The sequence below is a fragment of the Doryrhamphus excisus genome, chromosome 12, assembly GCF_030265055.1.
Source record: "Doryrhamphus excisus isolate RoL2022-K1 chromosome 12, RoL_Dexc_1.0, whole genome shotgun sequence".
Classification (NCBI taxonomy): domain Eukaryota; kingdom Metazoa; phylum Chordata; class Actinopteri; order Syngnathiformes; family Syngnathidae; genus Doryrhamphus; species Doryrhamphus excisus.
Window position 1 is genome coordinate 17360576 of NC_080477.1, and position 13832 is coordinate 17374407.

The 13832-nt window shown below is 41.3% G+C and overlaps 1 protein-coding gene across 1 annotated transcript in view; it reads left to right on the forward strand.

The window, feature by feature from the left end:
• LOC131139823 (semaphorin-4B-like) overlaps positions 1-13832 on the forward strand; it is a 97864-nt gene that overhangs the window by 25989 nt on the left and 58043 nt on the right. The window contains exon 2 of the mRNA XM_058089726.1: positions 7540-7690. The gene's annotated coding sequence lies outside the window, so the exon portion shown is untranslated. The remainder of the gene's footprint in view (positions 1-7539; positions 7691-13832) is intronic.

Genomic DNA, 13832 nt, shown 5'->3' on the forward strand with positions numbered 1-13832 from the left:
CGTGTCTGTGACTATAATTTTTTTTTTTTTCCTGGAAGGAAACACTTCCATCAGCGTTTTGCTCATTTCCCTCATGTTCCCAGCATACAATCGCGCCTGTGGATGCTGAGCTGATTAATCGGCTGGCTGGGCACTTTTTCACGCCGGAACAGCTCCGCAATTGTGTGACAGACTGGCAGATTTTGCGGAAGCGTCTGACTGCTCCAGGTGGCTGACTTGTCGGCTGTGCTGGCTGGCTGACATGCTCCCACATTGCTGTCACCCAAAGAAGACTGCAAAGGCTGTACAGTTTTAGATAGGACAATTTAGTAGTATATTTCTTATGCTAAGTGTATTTTAATCACTGAGCCCAACTAATTTTTACAATTATTGTCCAGATATGTTCCAAATTGTTTCTGCAAAGTAGGTTTGAATTTAGTACATTTGCAAAGAAGGGATCGTTTGTTGCTGATTGCATCTTTAAAGGTCCTATACATTTTTTTTTACATTACATTACATTTTAATAGTAATATTATTATTTACGGGCGGCACAGCGGATGAGTGGTTAGCACGCAGACCTCACAGCTAGGTGACCAGGGTTCAATTCCACCCTCGGCCATCTCTGTGTGAAGTTTGCATGTTCTCCCCGTGCATGCGTGGGTTTTCTCCGGGTACTCCGGTTTCCTCCCACATTCAAGTGGTTAGCCCTCAGACCTCACAGCTAGGAGACGCGGGTTCAATTCCGCCATGCAGCCCTACTCATGAAGTGAAATTAGAATAGGCCTGCACGGTGTAAAGTGGTTAGCACGCAGACCTCACGGGTTCAATTCCACTCTTATTTCACTTCATGAGCAGAGCTGCACGGTGGTTGAGTGTTTAGCGTGCAGACCTCACAGCTAGGAGACCCGGGTTCAATTCCGCCATGCAGCATTACTCATGAAGTGAAATAAGAGTAGGCCTGCACGGTAGTAGAGTGGTTAGCCCTCAGACCTCGCAGCTAGGAGACCCGGGTTCAATTCCACCGCGCAGCCCTACTCATGAACTGAAATTAGAGTAGGGCTGCAGGGTGGTAGAGTGTTTAGCGTGCAGACCTCACAGCTAGGAGACCCGGGTTCAATTCCACCCTCTGCCATCTCTGTGTGGAGTTTGCATGTTCTCCCCGTGCATGCGTGGGTTTTCTCCGGGTACTCCGGTTTCCTCCCACATTCCAAAAACATGCTAGGTTAATTGCCGACTCCAAATTGTCCATAGGTATGAATGTGAGTGTGAATGGTTGTTTGTCTATATGTGCCCTGTGACTGGCTGGTGCCCAGTCCAGGGGTGTATTTGTGGGCCAGCCCATTCAACACCTTAAAAACAAACAATAACATCTTAAAATCAATCCTGAAGTGAACTAAAGCAACCAATGCAGGGAGGCCATCATTCAAATTCTTCTTTAGATCTTCTTCTCCACTTCTTCTCCACTAGAACATCATTCAAATCTCCATTTTGCATAATGGGAGACCTCTAAATCTTCACATGCAAGCTAGAACTCCTTACAAGGTGTGGGTCACAACGCCTCCCTTTTGGAGCATTTCAGAGGGTCTCTCTTGTTTGTTTTCAAAGCTGATGGAACTGCGTGATAGGATGATAATATTCCAGTTATTTTATGATTATCTTAGCAGTGATTTGTGTGTCATTGCCACCAAAACCAAATATTCCACATGACCTCGGTTGCACTCAAGGATGTCTGCGTGAGACAAGTCCATATTTGTCATATATTTAGTCCATATTTCTCCTTCTAACATCATGAAGAAGATTGTCTGACTCTAAATTTGTCATTCCAAACCAAGTTAAGAATGGAACAGTGTCTCACAAGGCGAGCTGTGATGAGTTGAAACAGAGGAGAGACGTAATTATGGGCCTAATTAACACAATGCAGGAAACTACCACTCAGTGTGAACAATGTGGGGCATCAACAAGTGCAGTTATCAGCCTAACATCTGCTTTCCTCTTAATAGTGAGGTCAGGACATTGATAAATGATACTTCCACTGAGCAAGAACCATGTGCATTCTAAGTGGCTGAGGCCGGAGACCCCACTCTTAAAAGGCTTGGTTCGTTGTTTGCTACCAAGCTAACTGGTAAGCCTCCAATTTAGTTGTTCTAAAGTGTTTCAAACAAAGTGAAGTAGAAGGTCTGAAGAAGAAGAAGAAGAAGACAAAAAACTACCACTTCCACACAGCGTGGGAGGAGATGACTAATAATTTGGACTTATAATGAACTACAGTCAACCTTGAAACTGTGATAATTGATCAATTAAATAATTGCTCTCACTTTACACCTCGAAAGTGTTTCAAACAAAATGGAGTAGAAGGTCTGAAGAAGAAGAAAAACTTACCACTTCCACTCGGAGTGGGAGGAGATGACTAATAATTTTGACTTATAATGAACTACAGTCAATCAGGAAACAGTGATAATTGATCAATTAAATAATTGGTCTTACTTTACACTTCTAAAGTGTTTCAGACAAAGTGGAGAAGAAGGTCTGAAGAAGAAGAAACCAATAACTTACCACTTCCACACGGAGTGGGAGGAGATGCTAATAATTTTGACTTATAATGAACTACAGTCAACCATGAAACAGTGATAATTGATCAATTAAATAATTTCTCTCACTTTACACTTCTAAAGTGTTTCAAACAAATTGGAGAAGAAGGTCTGAAGAAGAAGCCAAAACCATACCACTTCCACACAGAGTGGGAGGAAATGACTAATGATTTTGATTTATAATGAACTACATTCAACCATGAAACAGTGATAATTGATCAATTAAATAATTTCTCTCACTTTACACTTCTAAAGTGTTTCAAAAAAAGTGGAGTAGAAGGTCTGAAGAAGAAGAAGACAGAAACTTACCACTTCCACACAGAGTGGGAGGAGATGACTAATAATTTTGACTTATAATGAACTACAGTCAACCATGAAACAGTGATAATTGATCAATTAAATAATTGGTCACACTTTACACTTCTAACGTGTTTTAAACAAAGTGGAGAAGAAGGTCTGAAGAAGAAGAAACCAAAAACTTACCACTTCCACACGGAGTGGGAGGAGATGACTAATAATTTTGACTTATAATGAACTATAATGAACATTTGTGATGCTAGTTATGGTAATTAATGTTAAGATAATTGTGATCAACAAAGCAGTGGTTTGAATTTTGTTTTTAAAATTAATTTTTCAAAACTTGAGTCTAGAAAAAACAAGGGTCGAGTAGTCTTATTGTCAGGGTACATTAGTTAGCGTCATGAATTCATTCCAGAATGTCCAACACTAACTGAAACGGACGGTAGCTATCACTTTTTCCCATTAGAAACAAATTTAAATTTAAATTAAATCTTATTATCCGGAATTAATCCAGTTATTCAAAAACACAAAACACATTTTTATAGTTATATGATGTTACTTGTTGTCCCTGGAATTTGCTTTTGCTCACTTTCTCATTTCAATACATGACTGACTCATCCTCAGTTTGGCTTATTTCCTTGATTCTTTTCAAATTCTACTGCAAAGGTCCTTTTCATTACACTCATGGTAATTACAAATGGTTTGGATAAGCTAGTAGAAAATGTGTGAAAAAGAGCTGTCAATAAAAAGTACAGTAAACACATTTGTAAAAAAAAATAAAAATCTTTATTGACATATATAACGGTCATACTGAAGAAGTGTAGGTGTGCGCCAGCACGTGGACCCTTTATAACCCTAAGCGAGTCTTCCAGCTGCTCGGAGGCGAGCACAGAAGTCACCCTTGTGTCTCCAAAGACAGCGATAGAGGCCTGACCGGCCATAAGGTTGCCAAGGCAACAGGGAACAGTGTAGGCATGGTGGTGAAAGAAAGAAAGAAAGAAAGAAGAGGGGCGGGGCTTGGATGGGCTGACAGGCATCACTGCAGATGCCAGCGGACACCTTTATGCATGAGGACACTCCCTTTTCAAGGAGAAATGTATATATATATATATTTTTTAATTGAATTGAACTATTAATAGAGCTTCTTAGGTGCTGTCTTAAATTGAAGGGCGTAATGTTAAGGACTGTAGCTAGAGGGCTTGAGAGTATTCTTTTTTTTAAATTTCTATTATATTAGATTAAAGGTTTGCAGCATTTTTGAAGGTAGCGGAATTAAATAAAATGGTCAGTGCAATTTAGACTGATAGTTACGCTCCACTTGAGATGATAAAATTGCTTTATATGCGTATTACTCATGTTTTAACTGTGTATTAACCAATGAATGTTGTAGTTTGCTGTAGTCTTCTATTCTGTTTACTTGCTTTATTCAACTCCATTCTTCTGTAAAGTGTCTTGGAGTATTTTGAAAAGCGCTATACAAATAAAATGTATTATTATTTATTATTATTATAAAATGAAAGGCGGTTAAAAAGGTCATATTGTTTTTTTAGTTCACAATCATGACCATTCATTGTCCTGTACTGCACGATTCTTTACAGAGGGCACGCTACTGATTGCAAAAACAGCCGGTCCCACCCTTAAAAGGAACAAGTCTGTTCTCCTGGTACTCCATTTTTTTTTATCATGTTGTTCTCTAAAGTTCAGTCATTTCCCTTGTTGTTTTTCTCCAGCTGCTGCTTGTCTTCATTTGCTTCCACTTTGTCTCCACCCAGCTTTAAAAAAAAACAAAAAAAACATTATCTCATCTTCTGGCCATCATCTGAGACAACAACATCTCAACTGTTCTTGGACATGTCTCCTTAAATGTCCCAAAGCATAAGTGACAAAATACACTTGGCTATTCTTAACGTCATGGCTCCTAATGACTCAATGAGAAGTGGCGCCTTCCCAGCACGGCTTTGTTTTGACGCAGCTTCACTGGAACTTGCCAAGAATCAGGAAGATAAACAGTAACAATGTGGTGTTTATGTTTGGATTGAAGCACTTTTGGATGCTATCATACATGCACACATGTAAGGGCGGCACGGCGGTCGAGTGGTTAGCGCGCAGACCTCACAGCTAGGAGACCAGGGTTCAATTCCACCCTCTGTGTGGAGTTTACATGTTCTCCCCGTGCATGCGTGGGTTTTCTCCGGGTACTCCGGTTTCCTCCCACATTCCAAAAACATGCTCGGTTAATTGGCGACTCCAAATTGTCCATAGGTATGAATGTGAGTGTGAATGGTTGTTTGTCTATATGTGCCCTGTGATTGGCTGGCGACCAGTCCAGGGTGTACCCCCGCCTCTCGCCCGAAGACAGCTGGGATAGGCTCCAGCACCCCCCGCGACCCTCGTGAGGAAAAGCGGTAGAAAATGGATGTATGAATGGGCATACATGCACACATGTCATGGCCGCTATACATCCAACATGATGTGTCTTTTAGCTCACCATATTGCATCATACGTCTTGCCTATACATACATCCATCTGGCTAGAAAAGTGCTGTATATAGACATTTATACCGTCATAATAAATAGGCACCTGTCAAGAATGATAAAATAGGAAAAGCCTGAATTATTCATTTCCATTAACACACGTTCGATTTGTTTAGACCAGAAAATGCAAACCAATCAATAACAGGAAGAGGAAGTGAAGAATCTACTGGGCAATCTTGTACACCGAATGAAAGCAACGTTACCTTTGCATACACAACACGCTGGGGAACAAATCACTTTGTATTTGACATATGATGAATGGAGCATGCCCGGTCAGCACTTCTTAAGAGAAATTTGATGAGAGGAAGACATTTTTTAACCTGCTGCCAAAATACAAAAGTAGACACAGGTACATTTACTTAAAAGTGACAGCAAGATGCATTAGTGGAGGGTATGGGGGTTCAATAAGTCACTTCCTTATAAAGTAGCTTTGGTGGTGCATATGCACAAAAACAGGCTGCACAGCAACCCGAGGCTTCGCAGCTAGGAGACCCGAGTTCGATTCCACCCTCGGCCATCTATGTGTGGAGTTTGCATGTTCTCCCCGTGCATGCGTGGGTTTTCTCCGGGTACTCCGGTTTCCTTCCACATTCCAAAAACATGCTAGGTTAATTGGCGACTCCAAATTGTCCATAGGTATGAATGTGAGTGTGAATGGTTGTTTGTCTATATGTGCCCTGTGATTGGCTGGCCACCAGTCCAGGGTGTTCGCCTGCCTCTCGCCCGAAGACAGCTGGGATAGGCTCCAGCACCCCATGCGACCCTCGTGAGGATAAGTGGTAGAAAATGAATGAATGAATGAAATAATTTTTTGCCTAAATTAGGCATTTTTAAGCATTTAAAAAATTGTTTCTTGAACCAAAATACAAACACAGGGGAACCTCGGTTAGCATCCACCTTGGTTAGCGTGCTTTTTGGTTAATGTATGCCAAAATTTTGTCTCAGTTTACTTGTATTATCCGGTTAGCATACAGTATGGCGCCTTTTGCCCTCATTAGCATTAGCATCCTCATTAGCATCCTATCAGCTAGCTAACAAAACCGGAACCAGTCTCACACATGTCTTTACAGTTTTAAAATTCTAGATTTACAATTCTAAAAGCATTTCAATTACGAATAAAAGAACGCAGTCTGACAACTTTCCGTTTGAGCGGGTACAAGATACCTCAATCGGATTGGGGAAAGGAATATTCCACCCCTGGGAATCCGATTATATGTTCATTGGGATTGGCACTTTTCTTTCGGAATGAGATGTAAACAAATGTTAGATTCTTTCCGTTTGAGCAAATAAACCAAATTCAATTGGAATATTCGGGTCCATGTATACGTGGCTAATGTGATCACAGGTTTGGATCAGTTGTGTTGTCATTGACTAACACAGTATTTCAATTTGTTTGCTGATCTGAAACTTGTGTGTGACAAGCATGCAAAACAATAAGAAATCAGAATTAGCGCTAATCTTGTGTTGTGCTGTACAGTGATTAGAAACAAGGTATTCTATCCCATTCAAACGAGCCTTAGCGGAGGTCTGCCCTCTTCCAAACTGTTGCCTGACGGTCTAAAAAAGTTGATGTGTCTGCATCTGCAGTCCGACCTTGATTCAAGGCCTGCGAACGCCTCGCTATTTAACATTTTGCTGAGGGAAAAGTAGGAGAAAAAGAGACCATCCTTATCAGTATGTTTCCTGCATGGCTGCTATCGTATTCTTTGGTGTCAAACGGCCACAGACGGATCCGAGTGAGACGCTGCTCGGGATGACCCTGAGCTGTCATTGTTTTTTTTAGTCCATCTCTGTTCTCTTTTTAGGCTTGAACTCTTGCATTTTCGAGACTGCACCTGAAATGTCAGGAAGTGAGCTATTCATCATTAGAGCGTTTAAAAAAAAAAGGAACATTTTCTGCCATTTTTCTTATTTAGACTTGAAATGAATCTAGCTTTAGCTGTTATTGCTAAATAATAGCATGCAGGTATGCACATGGTTAATCATCCTGCCAAAAAAAAAAGGGAAATATACAGTGCTGAAAATACAAGGACACACACCTTCCCCCACCCCCTGCAGAACCCTCGCCCATGATGTAATGCTATCAGACCCCTCCTCTGCTGTGCCTCACACACCCTCTCGCCTCTTTCTATTGGTAGCTCCGGTCTGCATCTGCTGGATCAGCTCTACACACACACACACACACACTTTACACACCGGTAAGGAAGAGGAATAGGAAGAAGAGGAGGAGGGGGATTCCTTCGCCACTGCAGCCGCCGCTTACGCCACCTGGCTCCTTGTCGCTTCACGGTGAGTCCCTCCTTTTTGATATATGACAGCAGGCAGGCGGCTCGGAATCACACAAAAGGATGCTTTATTTTGTCATTCATGCACAGTGACGATTATAGTAGCGGAGTGGAGTGAGATGGCTCACTTACTCCAGATAGCATATGCATCACATTCCCTGTGTGTGTGTGTGTTTATGTGTGTATTTAAGGAGTTGTCATTTAAGTGTGTGTCATTTTAAAGCTATACACAAGGGTGTTATCTACAAGAGGGATGCCGGTCACCTTGTTGGGCACACGGTGCTGAGATGCTGATGCTGCGTTAAGTTCATGATGAGGAGAAGTGATGCACTAGTTTGCTGTGACTCTTGACTGCCAGCTTCACAATGAGGATGCATTGGCTTACAACTGAAGCCTGACACTGTCACTATGTGTGATAAACCTCAGGGAGTGGGACATATGGACGCTTGCATGGCTGCTGCTGCTTCTCCGCGAAGGTTTAGTGCTTCCAACGGAGAGAGAATCTCATGTCATCATGACATCAGCATTTCAAATCCCAAATTAGCAGGAAGTAATTTGTGTTGCTTTATTTTATTTTTAATTTTGACTTGTTATGCCAGGTTGAGGATTTCGGCGCTGTTCGCAGAAAAGCACATACCTCCAAACAGGGACAAACATTTCTTTAATTAGGACTAAAACACAAGATTTGGACATACAGCAATCCCGACTTTATTGCTGTTAATTGGTTCGAGACTGGACTGTGATGAGGAAATTGCCGCCAAGTACAATTCCTTATTCATCCATTCATTTTCTACCGCTTATCCTCACAAGGATTGCGGGGGTGCTGGAGCCTATCCCAGCTGTCTTCGGACGAGAGGCGGGGTACACTCTGGACTGGTCGCCAGCTAATCACAGGGCACATATAGACAAACAACCATTCACACTCACATTCATACCTATGGACAATTTGGAGTCGCTAATTAACCTAGCATGTTTTTGGAATGTGGGAGGAAACCGGAGTACCCGGAGAAAACCCACACATGCACGGAGAGAACATGCAAACTCCACACAGAGGGTAGAATTGAACTCGGGTCTCCTAGCTGCAAGGCTTGCGCGCTAACCACCCATTCGCCATGCAGCCCTTTTCAATCATACACGAGCAAAAGAGAATTCAACCACTGTACAATAAAACAAAAATAAACTAAAATTTATGCCTATCCCAGCTGTCTTCAGGGGAGAGGCGGGGTACACCCTGGACTGGTCGCCAGCCAATCACAGGGCACATATAGACAAACAACCATTCACACTCACATTCATACCTATGGACAATTTGGAGTCGCTAATTAACCTAGCATGTTTTGGGAATGTGGGAGGAAACCGGAGTACCCGGAGAAAACCCACGCATGCACGGCGAGAACATGCAAACGCCACAAAGAGAGGGTGGAATTGAAGTCGGGTCTCCTAGCTGTGTGGTCTGCGCGCTAACCACTTGTCCGTCGTGCAGCCTCCAATTCCTTATTTATAAACCTAAATATTTTTGTAGTTATAGCATAGAAAACTTGTTTATGACCTTCTAAACCCTGTTTTTAAGATCATTAGAGCCCTCTAAAGATGAAATAATACACATTTACACTCATATTACTCAATATAGTAAACATAATAACATAAAAAAGCCATTTAATATATACATAAATAAGACTCTTGCTGTAAATGTGTTTCCTAGGGGAGCTGAGAAGCGGGTAGACAGGAAGTGGCGTTGGAGGCATAGAGTTGAGTTTTAGTTTGGTGGGGGCTGGTACTTTTTTTATTTGGGATTATTATGATTGTGATTGTACTATGATTTTATGAGATAACTCCAACCTGCAGTAAAAGCCTCGATCAAATCAAGTTTGGTGCTTGTGTGTCTCATGGGATGCTACACTAACAGTGAGCAAATTGTAATTTCTACACAAATGTGGCACTATATGTGCCTTTTACACATTGTGTGTTAAAATATTAATATTTCATACACGGTCGACCCTGCATTGTGTATAAGAAAAGTCTCATAACTATTTCATCCAGATGTTAGTCCATTTTTAGGTCCTGTACTTTCTTCCTTTACTGCTCATTTCATCTCCATGAAGAGTAACAATCTAAATATTAAACACAATAATGCATTTTCAAGTAATCTGTAGAAAAATGAGAGTTATCTTGCTCCATGACTCACACAACATGAGAGTTGTCCTGGCTGGTCCACCAATATTAAAGACTCTTATAATTGACTGACTTCTGTTTCTACTTTTTCATCCAAATTTACACTAAAACCATAAAATAATTTTAAAATGCATTTTAAAAGTTTTCTTGTTCCATGGCGAAGACAACACGAGAGTTGAAATGAAATGTTTGGAATGCTGTTGGAATACCGTAGGAATATTTAGACCAGGGGTCTCAAACACGCTAAATGTGGCCCGCAGGACACTAGTTTGAGGCCCCCTGCCTTGATATGAAAGTTTAATGTTCGTGCGGCCCGCGCAAGTTTGATATGGATGCTGTATGGTATCATGTACCCAGAAAAAAATACTACATTTGATTAATGTTCATGTTAAAGGTTAAATAACTGTTAATAGTTATCCTCCCTATCCGTGTGGAAGTGGTACGTTTTTGGCTATTTAAGTTTAAAGGAAATAACTTGGAGGCTACCGTTTAGGTCGCTAGCTCTCTAGTTTGTGAGTTAGCATGTGTCTCAAGACCCTGCAGTTGCGCAATATGTTGTAAATAAAAAGAGTATAAATGTGACTATAGTCGTGTTTTGTCATGTCTACAGGGCTCTAATAATGCTTTGTTCATTTTAATCTGAGAAAAATAATTTGTCTACCCACCAACTATATGTGGTTTTATTATTATTATATTTATTTGTTACTGATTGATTGATTTTCTTTATTCTTGATCTTATTTTGTGTAGAAAAATAAAAATGAAGATATTTGAGAACAGCGGAATGTTTTATCAGAGCTTTTCTTGTAGAAAATCGAAACCAAAGCAAAGTTTATTCATTTTTCTGATGCGGCCCAGCCTCGCCCAGACCCTAGCTCCAGTGGCCCCCAGGTAAATTGAGTTTGAGACCCCTGATTTAGAATGTAGTCTGTGCTGTTAAAATACCTTTCCAATGACTTTCAACATTGAATCTCTAAAGTTTTTAGGTTGCTTTAAAAATCCAGGGCGGCCACAAGAATGGGCCCTTATAGTTGGAATTCACTCGGAACACAGTCAGAATATTCCAAAGACACCTTGAATATCCAGGAATGAATCAGGAATTGACATTCCGACGACACTCCGGCTCAATCCACCTCTAGTGTGACTAGAGTATAAGAAAAACAACATTCTGTTTTCCTAGCTAATCAGCATGCAGCTCACTTCTGATTGTCAGTGATTGCAACCCGCATCATCACCATCATCATCATCACATATACTGACGCCAAACACGCTTGCTGTTCACTTCCTTTTTCTTCTCATAGAAGCAATATGCCAATATGGAGGAGCTATTAACGGCTGATTAGCACATGAAAGAGTGTTTCCTGCGGGCTGTTTAGCTAAGACATGCTCTCTGTAGGCATTACACGCCTCGTACAGTAATTAGGCTGTAGCTACAAACTAATAAACAAACAGGAAATGAGGGGAAGAACAATGCGTGGTCATTGGTTAATGCGTTGGACACTTCATTGATTCGGAGCCCCGTTGAGTCCTATTACAGGCAATGAGAGACACGGCGTCTCCATGGTGACCTTTAAAAGTTGCAGCAAGACGTGATAGCGCCGCTACTTGAGGTCCCCTCTGACGTTTATGAAGTATGGAAAGTATGAAGAACAGTGGCTGAGCAGCTGGAGAAGCAATTATTAAAGACTAGCTCACCTTGCCGCTTTGCTCAAATGCCCCGAAAAAGTCTGGGTTTGTTTATATAGGCTTCCATATTATTTTTAATCATGGTTTCAGATCAACCAGAGACACCACAAGGATCCAATATGTAACCAGATGAGACTCAAAATATTCCATTCTGGAATAACATGACTCGGTTTCCTGCTTTGATATAGTAGGAATTATCTGTACACGGTGAAAATGTCTTCTAATAGATCACAAAAAACTACTTGGTACCAATAGCCACGTTTACATGGACCCAAATATTCCAATTCCATTCGGGTTATTTGCTCAAACGGAAAGAATCTAACTTTTGTATACACCTCATTCCGAAAGAAAAGTATCAATCCGAATGAATATATAATCGGATTCACAGGGGTGGAATATTCCTTTCCCCAATCCGATTGAGGTATCTTGTACCCGCTCAATCGGAAAGTTGTCAGACTGCGTTCTTCTTCGTGGGCAGCAAACAAATTGAAATACTTTGTTAGTCAATGACAACACAACTGATCCAAACCAATCAAAAGTTTAAGGTCATTACTAAAAAAAAACCTAAACCCACCTAAAATAGGAACTAAATGTTCAAACCTGAACTCTGAACTTTGGCCGTGTTTGATGCCAGTGTTTCTACTGGGAATGTAGCTCCGGGTGGCGGAGGTATCCACTGTCTGGAACTGATGTCTATTTTTGTAAACTTAGATCAGGGTGGTCCAAAGACTGAGGTCTTCAGTCATGACGGATGCCCCCTGCAAAATGTCCACATACCCATTTGCTGTTTGACGCCCCTGCACAACTTGAAGCTTCATTGTTCCACTAAAGGAAAATCACCCCAGATCATGATGGCGCCCCTACCATTCATTTTCATTCATTTTATACCGCTTATCCTCACAAGTATCGTGGGGGGTGCTGGAGTCCCAGCTGTCTTTGGTCACCAGCCAATCACAGGGCACATATAGACAAACAACCATTCACACTCACATTCATACCTATGGACAATTTGGAGTCGCCAATTAACCTAGCATGTTTTTGGAATGTGGGAGGAAACCGGAGTACCTGGAGAAAACCCACGCATGCACGGGGAGAACATGCAAACTCCACACAGAGATGGCCGAGGGTGGAATCGAACTCGGGTCTCCTAGCTATGATGGAAGTTAAGATGTCACAGCCACTGATATATGGGAATAAATATTGATGTAGAACAAAAATTTCAGCAAAATATCCATTCTCGACAAAAAAGGCTTTTTTGTTAAAAGATACATTTCACTTTCACTTTAACACAAATTTATCCATATATTCATGAATTCACATTAATTTTCTACCGCTTATCCTCACGAGGGTCGCGGGCGTGCTGGAGCCTATCCCAGCTGTATTCAGACGAGAGGTGGGGTACACCCTGGACTGGTCGCCAGCCAATCACAGGGCACATATAGACAAACAACCATTCACACTCACATTCATACCTATGGACAATTTGGAGTCGCCAATTAACCTAGCATGTTTTTGGAATGTGGGAGGAAAACGGAGTACCCGGAGAAAACATGCAAACTCCACACAGGGTGGAATCGAACTCGGGTCTCCTAGCTGTGTGGCCCTACGTAGTAACCACTCCTCTACCGTGCCTGCACCCCAACCATGAAGGTTCAATTTTTTTCTCATCAAAGAACAAAACTTTCTTCCACCTCTCAATGTCCCATTTAGTTCTCTTGTGCAAATTCCAAATGGGAAATTTTGTAGTAACAACAATCCAACTGCTTTCAAAGAGAGAAAGCTTTTTTGCCTTGGCCATCAACAGATCAGTGTGAATATATCAGTGTGAAAATGCCATTAAATCCGCATTTTTATCAAGGTTACGGCTTTTAAAGGCTGCAGTCTTAAACATTTGATCAGCAGATGCATTTAGAACCTCCTTATGATCCAACAGTGCAAAATGAAAAATAATAACAGTATAACAGTCAACTTCATACTTCAGGAGTGATTTGACCTTAACCATAATCAACAGGGTTCTTGCCTGAACATTAACCTGTTAACCTTTCAAATAATCTCATCCAAATAATAAATCTGTTGTAAAAAAAAAAGGTTATCATTAAATCTAATGCTATTTGTGTTGCTGTTGCATATTTAAAAAGTCATTAATTCATATTCCGTGCCTGCAGGCTTGGTTCCTTTCTTCCACGTCCCCCCACCCACTGAACTCCCTCCACGTCTCATTGTGCAGCTGTGCAGGACCTTCACCTATGGCCCCCTCACTCCCTCACAGTCACAGAAGGGGGAAAATAAA